At 37.5% G+C, this 15651-nt stretch overlaps 2 long non-coding RNA genes and 1 pseudogene across 5 annotated transcripts; 2 read left to right on the top strand and 1 right to left on the bottom strand.

Moving 5' to 3' along the window:
* Positions 1 to 603: 603 nt before the first annotated feature.
* Positions 604 to 2334, bottom strand: LOC104085164 (gibberellin 20 oxidase 1-like; annotated as a pseudogene).
* A 173-nt stretch (positions 2335 to 2507) lies between these two features.
* Positions 2508 to 5912, top strand: LOC104085163 (uncharacterized). 4 transcript variants are annotated; one of them, XR_011415366.1, is made up of 5 exons: positions 2508 to 3108; positions 3850 to 4083; positions 4299 to 4379; positions 4528 to 4633; positions 5602 to 5912. It is a non-coding gene; the product is annotated as an uncharacterized lncRNA (long non-coding RNA). The 4 variants fall into 4 exon arrangements; XR_683780.4 differs by having other exon boundaries at positions 2520 to 3916; positions 4022 to 4083; XR_011415367.1 differs by having other exon boundaries at positions 2603 to 3108; positions 4022 to 4083.
* A 1345-nt stretch (positions 5913 to 7257) lies between these two features.
* LOC108943190 (uncharacterized) lies at positions 7258 to 15456 on the top strand. The gene is made up of 2 exons (XR_011415757.1): positions 7258 to 7605; positions 15169 to 15456. It is a non-coding gene; the product is annotated as an uncharacterized lncRNA (long non-coding RNA).
* The last annotated feature ends 195 nt before the right edge of the window (positions 15457 to 15651 follow it).

Raw genomic sequence — 15651 nt, 5'->3', positions numbered from 1 at the left:
CCCTTTTCTTTTTCTTTTACACAACGATACTATCTCTACTTTTATGATGAGCCATGGAGTACACACATAGTATAACCATTTTTCTTTACAGCAAGAACTTATAGATATGCCGTTGTAGACAGATTTTTTTTACACAGAGTTAAATTAATAAACATTAGTTATTGCATTAAATTTTTCGAAAAGCAAAGAGTTGATTAATATACATCTTGAATGAAGGAAAAAATAAACATCTTATAGATGGGAAAGCGAAAAACGAAATTTCAACAGTTTAACCCAGTATATACAGTAGAGCATAATAGGCTGACCGAATAGCTCTATGGACGACAACCAAGCATAGGATATATACCAAGGCTCCAAATGTCCTCATTGCGTCATGCTCCACACTTTCCACTGCAACTTCAGCAACCAATGTATAACACAACATGTAAAAGCAGTTAAGATTTGCTAAGCTAAATTCTCATACTTGCTATGTGAAAATAAAAGATTTTTATTTAAAACAGAATAAGAAAAAAGATACCACATGAAGCCATGCTAATATAGTACCTCAATATATATTTAATCTTGAATCTCATGAGATGTATGTCGATGAAGTTGTCTTAGCTCTTAAACTTGTGTAGTTTTCTGTTGAAGCCAATTTGAGAAAGTTTGAAGAGTGTTCATATCAGCTCTGTAATGCTTCTGTGTAAACTCAAGGAGAGTAGGCCATGTGAAGTAGGGATATATTCTATGGTTGTTTGTTGGGCTCACTACATTATCCTTCTTTGGACAAAGAAAGAAAGCAAGTGATTTCCTAGGAGTCTTGTTGTTTACCACTGCTCTATGCAAGAAACTTTTGTATGGAACCATTCGAAAGCGCCGGCCTGCAAAAGGGCAAAATTCAACCAAAAATGTTACCCCACGTACTGAATTACATGATCACTTTTTCATAACCTATAAATAATTCAACTTGTTTTTGCTGCAACAATATCAACAGGGCATCATTTTGTACTTCCTAAGTACTCATGATGTATATTATGTATTCTTGATTTAAAAACTTGAGAATTACATTCAATTAATTCATTTGTAATCTAGTCGTTGTTATCGTAGCTAACATACATGTCCTAACTGTCTTTCCGATAGCGCTGCAGAGTTTGCTATTGTTATTTTAATATTGTAACAAAAGTTTATTTATGGAGTATTCCCTCTGTCCCAGATTATTTGATAATTTTTATTTTTTGAAATCATGTTGTACTGAGTACAAAAACACAAAAGGTAAGAAGAGCAAGAAAGGTGCCAACATGAAACCTTATAATTATTTTTCACGTAAAATATGGAGTAGTATATTGTTTGTCTCTCTTTATATTTCAACAGAACATTATACTTTTTCTAGTACGTTAATTCGCTTACCATAGATGTGTCGCCTATGTTAATCACAAATGCGTTGAAATTTGGACTGATAGAGCGCCATTCAACCTGAAGCCCGCCAACACAATCTTGATGTAGAATGGTTAATGATGTTGGATCACAATGTGTCCCTAAAGTGAGGTCTGGTTTCTGACATGGTGGATCTCATTAATTATAGATTCATTTTCTCCAAAAAAAATCTTTGAAGTGTTCCCTCCCTACGCCTAAGCCCATTTCCAAAAGTTCCATGATCTCTAGAGAAAGTGTACTCATTGAATTGCAGTATTCTTGTAAAACATTGACAAGAGTGGGTTGCTCAAGTGGTGGTGAGTACCCTCCACTTCCAATCAAGAGATTGTGTTTCGAGTCACCCCAAGAGCAAGGTGGGGAGTTCTTGGAGGGAGGGAGCCGAGGGTCTATCGGAAACAGTCTCTCTACCCCAGGGTAGGGGTAAGATCTGCGTACAAATTACCCTCCTCACACCCCACTAGTGGGATTATACTGGCTTCTTGTTGTTGTTGTTGTTGTAAAACATTCCTGCGCAATTATATTCAAGAAAAAAAGGAAATAAAAAGTAGTCAACAAGTTGTCATGTTGTTTTACCCAAGATGGCTGAAGGTTTCACCCATTGTGTTTTGGAAATACTCTTCGACTATGTGAGATGAGTCTTCTTCAGCAGAGTATCGAAAAGAGAGTCTCTTTCCAAGGTAGCTTAGATGAAAACTTTCCAGTAAAGCTACGGGAATAATCACAATGCTCTCCAATTTTCCTTGAGTCTTTTGCTTTTCAGAAAGAACATGCCCATGTAACGATGGGCGTCTGCTTTCGATTAACACACAATGAATATCTCAGTGCCACACATAGTCCGCTTCCGGTTAAAGGTGTGCACTGACCACTCAAAGTGTCCCATTTTGAGGCACAAATATTAAAAATAATTAATGTGTGTTCCATCATTTAAACTGCAATGCATATTATAAAATATTTACCAATGCTAAATATATACATGTACAGCAACCAAAAGATTCTCCGGCTTGATGTCTTTGTGTATTACGTGCTTCCCATGACAGTATATGAAGGCTTGGGGTAACGATGTAATACACTGTTCCAAGACAAAAGATGAAGAAAAAATAAGCAAACTTATGGTCAGCTGGTCAATTCGAAAGTAGTTAGGATGTAAAGGGCATGAATATGGTTAAATGCTGAAGATATATAAATCTGTTGTATCTAGAATGGGGATCAAAACTGAAGATTAAAAGAAAAAACTCCCCATCTGCTCATCTACAAATTGTCATGATTCTTTACGTAAAGATTTTGAAGAAGGGAATTCTACAGTTTAATAACAAATGCAAAAGAAGTTTTGTAATTCAACAAGAAGTAACAGCTGCGCATGCACACTACAACAAAAAAGCCTTTTAGCGGTAATTATTTGGTGGCAATAAGATAATTGCCGCTAATTCGCTTAATAAAATGGCAATTGACCATTTGCCGTTAATAAAAACATTTTTGTGGAAATAGAGAAGAACAGACTAAAGATCATTTTTTATGTCTTCGCTCCATTTTTTCCCTCCATTGAGATGAATGTTTTATTCTCTTCAGAATCAATTTACTCAATTAGTCCTTTTTGCCAAACAAAATTTTGCTCATATAACACTTTGAGCGATCGTGATACCATCTCCGATCAATCTCCGACGAACTCGCTATGTTTTTCTCCGGTGAAAATGAGTGGTAAATTCTTCCATTTTCTATCCTCCCTCACGTTCTCGAGCATTTGTTAGGGTTTCTGTTCTCACAGTTCCAAAATCAGTAATAATCTAGCGCCTTATTTTTTAGAGCAAAATCGGGGAAAGAAATTGAGAGTAGCGATGTTCCAAGGTGTTTTGATTGATTTGAGAGAGCAGAGAAAGAAAATAATGTTGCTTGTTACGTTCTGAGAGCAAAAATCGGTGTATGTCGTGTTGGTCGAGCATTTTTGCGGCTAACTTGTTTGTGAAAATGCCTCTCAGACTACTTGACATTAGTTGTGGAATTTTTAGTGTATCGAGCACTGTTGCTACTGCGTTTGGCATGAAATGAGTAGTTATATTCTCACAGTAATTTTGGTAAAAATTACAGGCTGTGTTGCTATCTCGGGTATAAAGGAAGTGCGATATGAATGGTAATTGATAGATTTGTTCTTGTTATGATATAGCTTTTATGTAAATCATGGGATTAGCAGGTGTTGTAAGCTCGACAGTCAGCACCTGATAGGGAATAGTCTGATGTGCTTATGCTCTACAATAAAACCTCGGTTAGGCTTTATGTCGGCTCATTAGAACATCGTGAAAATGCCTTAAATTTAAGTTGAATTTCATTTTCTTAATACAATGTTTATACCAAGACTGAAGCAATCTAAAATTATTACCGTTATACGTAGTTCGTTTAAGGTTCAATATTTTTGTATGATTATTTGCACAACTGTATTAGCAGGTTACAAAAAAATATTTAATATCTTCTCGAGTTGGAATGCTAGTTCAGTATTGATGAGAATTAAGGTGTAAGTATTGAACTGATTACTTGGTGAAATATGATCATTGCTTTCAGATGGACTCATGGGTTTTACAGTTTGTTTGGAATAACCTTCATAACGTTTTTTCTGCAGCACAGGAAGAGAAGGATACACTATATGAAGTACAACTAATTTCCAACACAACACTATAGATTGTGAGTAATTTTGCAACTGTGGGTATAGCCTATTGCTATAGAAGGCTCATTCTGCCATATTAATATCTTGATACTCTTGGGAATGATTAAGCAATCTTTGAAATTTTAATGGGTCCTTCTATAGATCTTAAAATCCTCAAAAGGACAACATTTGGGTTTTGTTGTAATTGTACTCTTGGGAATGATTAAGCAATCTTTGAAATTTTAATGATCAGGCTGGCATCTCTTTTGGAGTCGCAGCTGTTGTTTCTATTAAAGTTGGTAAGAGACCTGAGAATGTTGGAAAGCTTATAACGGTAGGTTCAATTATATATTTGCTGATAATGTTGATTTCTGTGCTGCATTTTATTTTCGTCTCTAACTTACCAAACTTTAGTATTCAGTTTTCAATTCTTGCACTTCAGTGAAGATTGTGATTTTGAAAATATAATATGACTCTTATAGGTGCTACTCTAAGAAGTATACTGATGGAGTGATGGACCAAGGATTGATCTTCTAGACAAAGCGTAAGCATGGTAGATCATTGGATAAGGAGTCTCCAAACACAGTTGTATGATTTTTTATACAATTTTTGATTAAACATCTGCTATCGAGTTAATGCTCGTGCCTATGAAATGCACATTTTAACTTCACACATTGTGGCTCACTCGTCACTACGTATGCTTCTCTGTAGTGCTTTTCATGTCTAATGCATCATAACCTGTAGAGGCTTCAAATGATGGAGTGATCCTCATAATTTTATGTCTCTTCTTCCGGCTGTTTTTTTATCATTTCTTGTAGCTGGAATCCTGAAAACACTTGAAAGGCATATCCTTAATTTTTTCATAGTAGTGACTTCTAACTCTCCTCACTATTATCAATTCCTTGGAACTTGGGACCCAACTCTTCTTCTATATTACCTTAAAGATATGAGTTCTAATAGGACAAATTTCCTTCCATCAATAAGTGATAGATTAATACTGTATTAGATTTTGATAGAGCAAAGTACAATGAACATGTCTTTAAACAAGGAGTTTTAAGCCAATCCTTGTGTTTGACCTTAAAGAATATATAGTCAAAGCTGGTGATTTTGGTTTTAGCTTGAAGTCATGAAATTTAGGAATGGTACAAAGGCCTCTATATCAAAAGTTATTTTCTGCAGAATAGTTTGCTTTTAAGGCTTAGACTGTATTAATAAAGTATTTCCATGTTCTTCTAGAATCTCTCTGTTTTTCATGAAGACGTGGTCTTATGATTTGAGAGGCATAATATCAAACATGGCTCTGTTATCTTACTTTTAATTCTTTGTTGGTTTAATACCTTGACATCTTGCTTAAAAGGATTAGTTATCTTATTATGATGCTAACTTAACAAACTGTTCCAAGACATTATGTTACAAGTTGATTCATAGTATGATTGATTCTCAAATGCTACAATAATAGTACTTTAATTCCCGCTATATTGTTGGATTTGCTCTCATATGTATCATAATATATATTTTATCTGTAAGAAGTTCTTACTGTGTGATATTGAATGTAGGAATTTAAACAAGAATATTTGACTCAAGATCATGCAAAGATAGATGTCGAGAATATCACATCCTTAATAAGGGAGAAGAAGATCAAGAACATTGCATTGTTAATAAGGGATGTGGTCTACAACCTAAAGTTTAGTTGTCTTGTACATTATGATACTTGCATCTTTTACAAATCGCTATATGAGTTGGTGTGTTGAGTTTGATAGTTCTTGTTTTAAGTGAATGACATTATGAGTTTGATAATTCTTCTAGTAAGAACCTTGTAACTGATTGTTCTTATGTTTGATATTATAAAATAGTACTTGGTTAAATACATGAATTGAGGTGAATTTATGGTCAATTTTAGCTGCCATAACAATTGTCACTAAAACATATACCTTTTATTATCAATTATTGTATTTTTGCCGGCAATAACAAAAGCCGCATATTATGTAGGATAGTACAGTTCTTAGATAGCTTTAGTGGCTATAGTAATTGTTGCTAAATAAATGCTACTAAAAGTAATTATTTTTAGCGGCAATAAAATGGATCTTTACCATCATTTGGCATAAATGCTGATAGAGGCTTTAGCGACTTTGGATCCAATGGAATTAATCAATTGCCGGTAAATATTTTTGCAACAATAACTATTGCCGCTAAAAAGAAAATTTATTGCCGCTAAAAGCCTCTTTTGGTGCAGTCATGTGATACGTCGTTCACTAAAATAATTGCATGTTCACTCTTGGCAGCATATTTCAGGATCAAATACACACGTTTCTGCATTAGTAAGTATGATCATCAGTCTGTTGAAAGTTCTTCTTAAGACCCAAAATTGAGAGCAAGCAATGCAGAAGAAGCTACAGAAAGAACCATAATTTACCTGGTCATAAAGGTAACCATAAGGTCTCAGAGTATTTGGATGGCGAAGGTGGCTTTATATTTCTACTCCACGACAAAGCTGGTGCTCAAACTGGGAGTGTTTTAGTTGGGTGTTGAACAACAGTTTTAATACGATAACATGATTGCTCTATTTGCATGAAAGGACTAACCTTAAGTATTGGAAATGTGATCGCAGAATGTAATGTCTGTTTAATAAAATTCGAAAAATCTTTTATCTTATTGTCCATAAGATATTATCCTCAATCCCCTCAGGTCTGAAATTGAAGTTTGTGATAGTGCTGAAACAACTGAAAATTAGGACTAATCATGAAAAAACTTTAGATATAAAACTGAGAACCTTAAAAAAATTCAGAAAACTGTGTACACAGGATAATAAGAGAGGGAAAGAGCAAAGGACATGTGGAGAATCCTAGGTCAAAAACATCAGGCAGCTGCTTTCTTAATGATTTCATCATAAACAATATTAGATGTAGAATGTTCGTTATGGCTAGTTGGTGTGGATGGTCGGATCAATAATTTCGCACAATTTAAAATTTTGACTCTTGATAAGGTAACATAAAGTTGATCGTATGAAATTACAGGTTCTCGTAAATAAATTCCAACAAAATCTAAAGTTTGACCTTGTGCTTTATTCATAGTGATAGAAAAACATAATCTAACATGAAATTGCGTTATTTTGATTGGCGTTTTTTTGGGTACAAAAACCAAAAAGTCCAATTGGCAGTCAAAGCCAAAATTCAAATTGGACTTTACAAAGTAGGATAATTGGGTCCCAAAAACTAATCATCATTCATCGCCTATAGCTATACATATCCACAATCCCTCTTCTATTAGCAGCATATAATAGAATCTAAAAAATGGAGAAAGCAAACATGGTGGCGTCACTTATGAGTTATGGCAGAGAAACAAAAATCTGGCAAAACATATGGTCAGATAGCACAAGAAACAGGTCTCACAAATGTGTATGTCGCTCAACTTTTGAGACGTCAATCTCAGCTCAAATTTGAAACTGCTCCAAAGCTTAAGGCTGCACTCCCCTGCTTATCTAATGAACAACTTCATGATATGATGGAGGCACCCTTGAGGTCTTATGACCCTAATTTAATTCAAGACCCCATTGTTTACAGGTTACTAATTTCACCCATTTCTTGATTTTTTTTTATTTTATAAAGATTTGATCTTTGGTTGGCTGTCAGCGTAAAACTAATCAATTTATAATGAATCTTCACATTACCCCCAACTTATTTGGGACTGAAGCGTTGTGTTATTATTGTATAAAAATTTGATTTTTATGGTGTATGGTAGTTGATAGAGCTAGACTAAGATGAGGGATAGAAAAAAACTTGAAAATCTTGTTAACTTAGATTCAAGGCTCACAATTTACAGGTGGCCCACTTCACCCATTTCTTGATTTTTTATTTTATTTTTATATAAAGATTTGATCTTTGATTGGTTGCCAGCGTAAAACTAGTCAATTTTATGATGAATCCTCATTTGGGACTCAAGTGTTGTTATTATTGTATAAAGATTTGATTTTTATGGTGTATGGTAGTTGATAGAGCTAGAGTAAGATGAGGGATAGGGAAAAACTTGAAATTCGTTGTTAACTTGATTCAAGGCTCACTATTTACCGGTGGCCACTTTACCTATTTCTTGATTCTTGAATTTTTTATATAAAGATTTGATCTTTGGTTGGCAGCCCGCATAAAACAAATCAATTTCATGATGAATCCTAGCATTACCCCAACTTGTTTGGGATTGATACGTTATTGTTATTGTATAAAGATTTGATCTTTATGGTGTTTGGTAGTTGATAATTGGAGTAAGATGAAGGATATAAAAAAACTTGACATTCTTGCTACTTTACTTGATTCAAGACTCACTTTTTACAGGTGGCCCCCTTTACCCGTTTCTTGATTTTTTAAAATCTTTTATATAAAGATTTGATCTTTGGTTGGCCGCCCGTGTAAACAACAAGAAGAACTACAATTCAGTGAATTTTCACAAGTGGGGTATGGGAAGGGTAAGATGTACGCAGACTTACCCCTAATTTGAAAGGCAGATAAGTTGTTTCCGATAGACCCTTGGCTAAAAAAGAATGAAAAAAAGTAACGGAAACAAGTATTAACAACAACAAGATAAAACAAGAAAACTGAAGCCAAGAAAGCAAGTAAACACCAAGTAGTAATAACAATCTAAGAATAAAGAGATATCATACTAACACTAATGCTATCGAACTGAGCACACATAGGGAGAACGCTCGACTACCAACTAACCTACTACCTTAATCTTCGATCTCTACACCCTCCTATCAAGGGTAATGTCCTTATTAAGCTCTAGTTGTGCCATGTCCCGCCTAATCACTTCCCCCAAGTTTTTTTTGGCCTACCTCGACCTTTCTTTGGCAGGCAGCGTAAAACTAGTTAATTTATGATGATTCCTCACATTACTCCTAACTTGTTTGGGACTGAGGCATTGTCATTTGTGTTGTTATTTTTGTTGTTGTATAATGATTTGATCTTTATAGTGTGTGGCAGCTGATAGAGCTAGAGTAAGATGAGGGATAGGAAGAAAACTGGAAATTTATCTTAACTTGAATCAGGGCCAAATGTTTATAGGTGACCGCTTCACCCATTTCTTTTTTTTCGTATAAAGATTTGATCTTTATGGTGTGGGGTTGTCACGACCCAAAATTTACTATAGGTCGTGATGGCGCCTAACGCTGCCTTCAAGTAAGCCAATGGTGCTTAATCAACTTAGTCACTCATTTTATTATTTTTGAAATCATGAATCCCATTAAATAAGTAGGGTAAGGTTTGTTACTCGCAGAAAATCCGTGATTTTTATTTTCAACTTTTATATAAAATATAAATTATAAGGTGAAATGATAATAATTATGTGAACTAAAATAATGAACATACAGTAGGAACCTCCAAAACCCGGTGTCACAAGTGCATGAATATCTACTAAAGAGTACAATAATAATACAACATTTGTCTGGATTACAAATTAGATAAGATAATATAAATAACTATGATGGAGACTCTGTATGTTGCGGATTGTAATATGGAATGCAGCTCACCGTAAAGTCTCCGCAATAGCCGTGCCTCTCCGCCCAAAAGACCACCAGAAACATATATATATATATATATATATATATATATATATATATATATATATATATATATATATATATATATATATATATATATACCTTCATAAAAAGTGCAGCAAGTGTAGCATGCGTACGTAAATCAACGTGTACCCAGTAAGTATCTAGCCTAACCCCGGAGAGGTAGTGACGAGAGGTCGACATCGACACTTATTAGTGGTCCAATAAACCAAGTACAACAGAGAGTAAATAAGTATGAGGCATGGTAAAAACAGTGTAAACAAATTTAAGCATGGGTACGATCCTCCTCTAAACAGTAAATGCAAGCCCTCAATTATCGGTCACCTCCTCAACCAGAGTATATATGGAAAACGGTCCCCACCAGATAGATCGTCACAACTCAAATCAAGAAAACTCATGGATACGATGGCTTCTTGCCAAATATTACGCACGACGCTGCCGAGGCGAACGGCCTGGTCCCATAAGAGTATTTATAGAAATGCCGAGGCGTACGACTCTATCCCATAATAATGTGTACATTGCCAAGGGTCGAACGGCACGAACCATAGATGCATTTATTATATTGCCAAGGTAAATAACACGCTCCCATGAGAATATGATACTACCGAGGCGAACGACTCGATCCCATTAGAATAAAAGGCTTTAACTGGTCCTTGACCCCAGTCACGAATATACGTGTGAGTTATGGAATTTAAGAAAAGTTTGCAATGAGTATGCACAACACGGGAGAAATCCATGAGGGAAGCACAAATTATTCTGCGGATTATCAAGTAGCTTGTCAAATCTCTAAATAGCGAGTCTATCACCCTATGCAAGTCTAGTCTCAAGTCGTAACGCGAAATAAAAGAATTAAATTAGCAAAGATAACTCAAATAGTAAAATTATAACATAGCGTGAGCCTAAGTCTACCCGAACATAATCAGTATTTCTAGCATACGCACGGACACCCGTCACCTCATACATGTGTAGCTCCCACAACATGTAGCACATAAGAATATAATACCTACAAGGTAAATTCCCCCTCACAGGGTTAGAGATGAGACTTACCTCGCTCCGAAGTTCTATAACCGGCTCTCACGCCTCTCTAACACCTCAAACCAATGTCCATCGATCCGAAACTAGTCAAACAATATGCAAATCAATCAAAATATACTCCAATACGTATAATTTAACAATTTATAATGATTCTCAACTCTGCTCGAAAAGTCAACCCTCGGGGCCACGTTCCCGGATTCCAAATATTTTCGAAGATAAACTTTACCCATGATGCCACGAACTCAATATATGATTTATTCCAAATTTCATGTCTAATTTTGTGGTAAAAATCTAAAAATATCAATTTCTAAAGTTTCTTTCAACATCTCACAATTTCTACTAATTTCTATATTAAAATCCTTATAGAATCCATGTAATTAGGGAACAATATGTGGGAATTACTTACCTTGCAATAGATGATGAAAACTTCCACTTGAAGCTCTCCACAAATCGCCCAAACCAAGAGAGAAATGAGTGAAATGAGGAAAATCCCGGCTTAAAATAATCTGCCCAGACCTTTCCTCTTCACGATCGCGGGAATACCTTTGCGATCGCAAAGGCCAACTTCAGCTGCCCCAGATTTCCCCTATGCGAACGCTACAACAACCATGCGATCGCGAACCTCTGTCTGATCAGCCTACGCGAACGCGAAGGCCAAACCTTCATGCCTCAGACCAATGCCTTCCGCGATTGCGAATGTATCCCTGTGATCGTGAAGAACAACCTCGCCAGCTCCCAGTCAACACTATGCGATCGGAGCCTATCTACGCGATCGCGATGAACAACCCAAACACCAGAAACCAGCAATCACAAACAAAGGGGAAACAGTCTGAAGCCACTCTGAATCATACCCGAGGTCACCGGGAGCCCGTCCAATTATACCAACCAGTCCCAAAACATAACACGAACCTGCTCGAGGCCTTAAATCACACCAAACAACATCAAAACTATGAATCGACGATCAAGTCCCCTTTTTAACTTCCAAACATTCAAACTTCGATGAACTCGTCTAAATTTCACTTAAATATTCCGGAATGACGCCAAACTTTACGTACAAGTCATAAATCACAATACGAACCCATTTCAAGGCTCAGAACCTCAAATGGGCATCGGTAACATCAAAATACACTTCGAACCAAACTTATAAAATTCTAAAACGTTCAAAATGCCAACTTTCCATAATAAGCTTCGAAACACTTCCGGACTATCCGATAATCAACCCGAACACGCGCCCAAGTCCAAAATCATCATACGAACCTATTGGAACCTTCAAATTTCGATTCCGAGGTCGTTTACTCAAAAGTCAAACCTTAGTCAACTCTTCCAACTTAAAGCTTCCGAAATGAGAATTTTTCATTCGAATCAACTCCGAACTTCCCAAAATCCAATTCCGACTGCGCGTACAAGTCATAATACATGAAGTAAAGCTACCCAAGTCCTCAAATGTTGAATGACGCGCTAGAGCTCAAAACGACTGGTCGTTACATTCTCCCCCATTTAAACATACATTCATGCTCGAATGTGCCAAGAACGGTTCCGGAGTTGTCCAAAATCACTGTTTTAACACCTCGTGCACCTCTCTGTGCTGCCATAACCTACGTGAGCACATTAGCTCGAGCTTGACTGAATATCCTCCCTATAACCGTAGCTAACAAGCCTTAGAACCAAATTTCAACATCCAAAATTCTCTGCGAGACTTGATTCTAACATACGAACACTGTATCAATTACTACACACTGCTCCAAAATATGATCATGCACCTATGCTGAAATCATACCATGCACCACACAAGTCGCCTGCCCATAATAGCATCCTCCGACCACAATATCTGAAATTTCACGAATATGATGCCCCCAATACACCTCATATAACACATATAAGCGATGTCCCAACTCTCGCAATACTTCCACGATGAAATAGATGTGTAAAACTCATAACCACCTGCCAATTCAATAGATCATGGAGTCTCTCTGTAACGACCCAGCCGGTCGTTTCGAGAGTTATAGCCTCATTTTTCTCATTTCTACTTCTTTTTGTGTTATTTAGCTATATTATGTTATGACTAGTTCGTTGATTCGGGACCGGAGTGGTTTCAGAGTGAATTGAGACACTTAGTCTTTTAAGTAGAAACTTAAGTTGGAAAAGTCAACCGGATGTTGACTTATGTGTAAACGATCTCGGATTTGAATTCTGATAGTTCCGTTAGCTCCGTTAGGTGATTTTGGACTTAGGAGTGCGTCCGGAATGTGATTTGAAGGTCCGTGGTAGAATTAGGCTTGAATTGGTGAAATTGGAAATTTGGCGATTTCGGTCGGCAGTGGAAAATTTAATATCGGGGTCGGAATGTAATTCCGGAAGTTAGAGTAGGTTCATAGTGTCATTTATGATGTGTGTGCAAAATTAGAGGTCATTCGGACATGGTTTGGTTAGTTTCGGCATCGGTTGCCGAATTTGGAAATTTAGATGTTCTTAGGCTTGAATCCGAGGGTAATTTGATGATTGGATGTTGTTTTGAGTGATTCGAAGATTCGACTAAGTTTGTATGTTGATATATGACTTGTTGGTATTTTTGGTTGAGGTCCCGAGGGCCTCGGGGTGATTCCGGGTGGTTAACGGATTTGTCGAAGTTGGAATTTTCAGCTGGAGCTGCTGCTACTGCTATTTTTGCACCTGCGGAAGAAAACCTCGCAGGTGCTAGGCCGCTGGTGCACGTGGTGAGTGAGCAGGTGCGGGAAATGCTGGGCCAAGGCTGGGAATGCAGGTGCGAAGAATTGGCCGCATCTGCGAGCCCGCAGGTGCGAGGCCTTGAGCGCAGATGCAGAGATGAGAATTTTGGGCTGGTTTCGCAGATGCGCACCAGGGACCGCAGATGCGAGAAAGGTGTCCGCATGTGCGGAAGCTGGGGGATTAAGTGAGTTGCGCAGGTGCGGTTGCGTGGGGTGCGAGAAAATGGCCGCAGGTGCGAAAAACCTGGGCAGAAACCTTAAATAGAACCCTTCGCGATTTTGGTGCATTCTTCACCATTTCTATTCGGTTTTTGGAGCTTTTGGGAGAGATTTGAAGAGGGAATCAAGGGGGTTTTGTTGAGGTAAGTTACTTGAGCCCTAATACTTGTATATATGGTGATTTTCCGTTATTTAATCATGGTAATTAGTGAAAATGAGGGGTTAGGACTTGGAATCTTTGGAAAGTAATTTAAGGATTCGAAGGACCAAACGATGTCGGATTTTGATGAATTTGGTATGATTAGAATCGTGAGTGAATGAGCTTTCTAATTTTGTAAATTTTGTCGAATTTCGAGACGTGGGCCTGAGAGGCGGGTTTGAGCCAATTTCGGGTTTTGGTCTAATTTTGAAGCTTTTCTTGTGGAATTCATTCCATTAGCGTATATTAATGGTATTGTACTGATTGTGAATAGATTTGGAGCATTTGGAGGCCGAGCCCAGAGGCAAGAGCATTGCGGGGTAGAGATTTGACCGGTTTGAGGTAAGTAACGATTGTAAATCTAGTCCTAAGGGTATGAAACCCCAAATTTTGTATCATTCTACTATTTTTAGTGACGCACATACTAGGTGACGGGCGTGTGGGCGTGCACTGTTGGGGATTTGTGACTTGGTCCATCCCGTAGCAACTGTAAAGTTGCATACTTTGTTGAAACCATATGATACTTATATGTTTTAGAAAGAATTTCTATAAATTGGGCTGAATGCCATGTTTGGGCCTTGCGCCAGTGCTGTTTGGACCCTTAGGGGATGTTTCCTACCATCCTCTCATTGTTTTCGATTGAAAATCTATACTCAGTCATGTTTATACTTGTTTACCGCATAACTCAGTTTTATGACTCTATTTTGATGCATATAAATATTTTGGGCCGAATGCCCTATTTTACTGAAATGCCCGAGTGGCTTGAGAGGTTTATGACTGAGTGAGGCCGAGGGCCTGATTTGTGAGGATGAGTGTGGATCGGGGCTGCCCACCTGCAACATACTTTTTCATTATGGCACGTGAGTTGTCCGTGCAGATTATAGCGCTTGGGCTGAAGGAGCCCCTCCGGAGTCTGTACACCCCCCAGTAAGCACAGGTACCTACTGAGTGCTAGTGTCGAGTGCCGAGTGCTGAGTGACTGGGAGGCATGAGTGATTGTGAGGTATGCCTGAGTGGCAAGAGTGATTGTGAGGTATGCCCGAGTGACACGAGTGACTGTGAGGTTTGCCCGAGAGGCTGTTTATGAGTGATGTTTTGCCCAAGGGGATGTTTATGATTTCATCATTTTTGCTCACCTTTGTATTTTTCTTATGTCTGAAAACTGTTGAAAAATATCTTTAAATGATTTTTCCTGGAACTGGATTAAACGAGATGTTTTGATTCAAATCCTGATTTTTAAAAGCATGTGGTATTTTACTGAGATTTCCCGATATGAATGTTATATGCTTTATTGCTCGTCACTACTGCTCAGTCTTTATTTATTGTTGTTACTTACTGAGTTGGCGTACTCACGATACTCCATGCACCTTCTGTGCAGATTCAGGTGTAGCTGGTCACGGTAGCGGTTATTGAGTGTTCTGGTTGCAGATTTTCTTGGAGATAGCAAGGTAGCTGTTTGGCGATCGCAGCCCCTGCTCTTCTCCCTCTTATCTGCCTCTAGTTGTATTTAGCTATTTTCCAGGCTGAGTTAGCCTTGATATTGTTAGACAGATTGTAGTAGATGCTCATGACTAGTGACACCCCGATGTCGGGCTTTTCCTTCCACATTGTTATTTTGATTGGAACTCCTTTACGAAGGTTTTTATGTTAAATAACCTTGAAATTATCTTTAAAATGAAAATATTATTTTGTTTGGGAAATGAGTCGGCTTGCCTAGTTCCACGATAGGCGCCATCACGACAGGGGTTAGTTTTGGGTCGTGACACTCTCCTCCTGACAAGAACCATTACCTCATTCTGAACTGAATAACGATATTTTCACTTTAATATGCCCTACATAACTTCGATCGCACTGATCTCAG

Source organism: Nicotiana tomentosiformis, chromosome 4, assembly GCF_000390325.3.
Source record: "Nicotiana tomentosiformis chromosome 4, ASM39032v3, whole genome shotgun sequence".
In the NCBI taxonomy this organism is placed as follows: domain Eukaryota; kingdom Viridiplantae; phylum Streptophyta; class Magnoliopsida; order Solanales; family Solanaceae; genus Nicotiana; species Nicotiana tomentosiformis.
The sequence above is the reverse complement of the archived record's forward strand: the minus strand, read 5'-3'. Positions and strand labels throughout refer to the sequence as shown.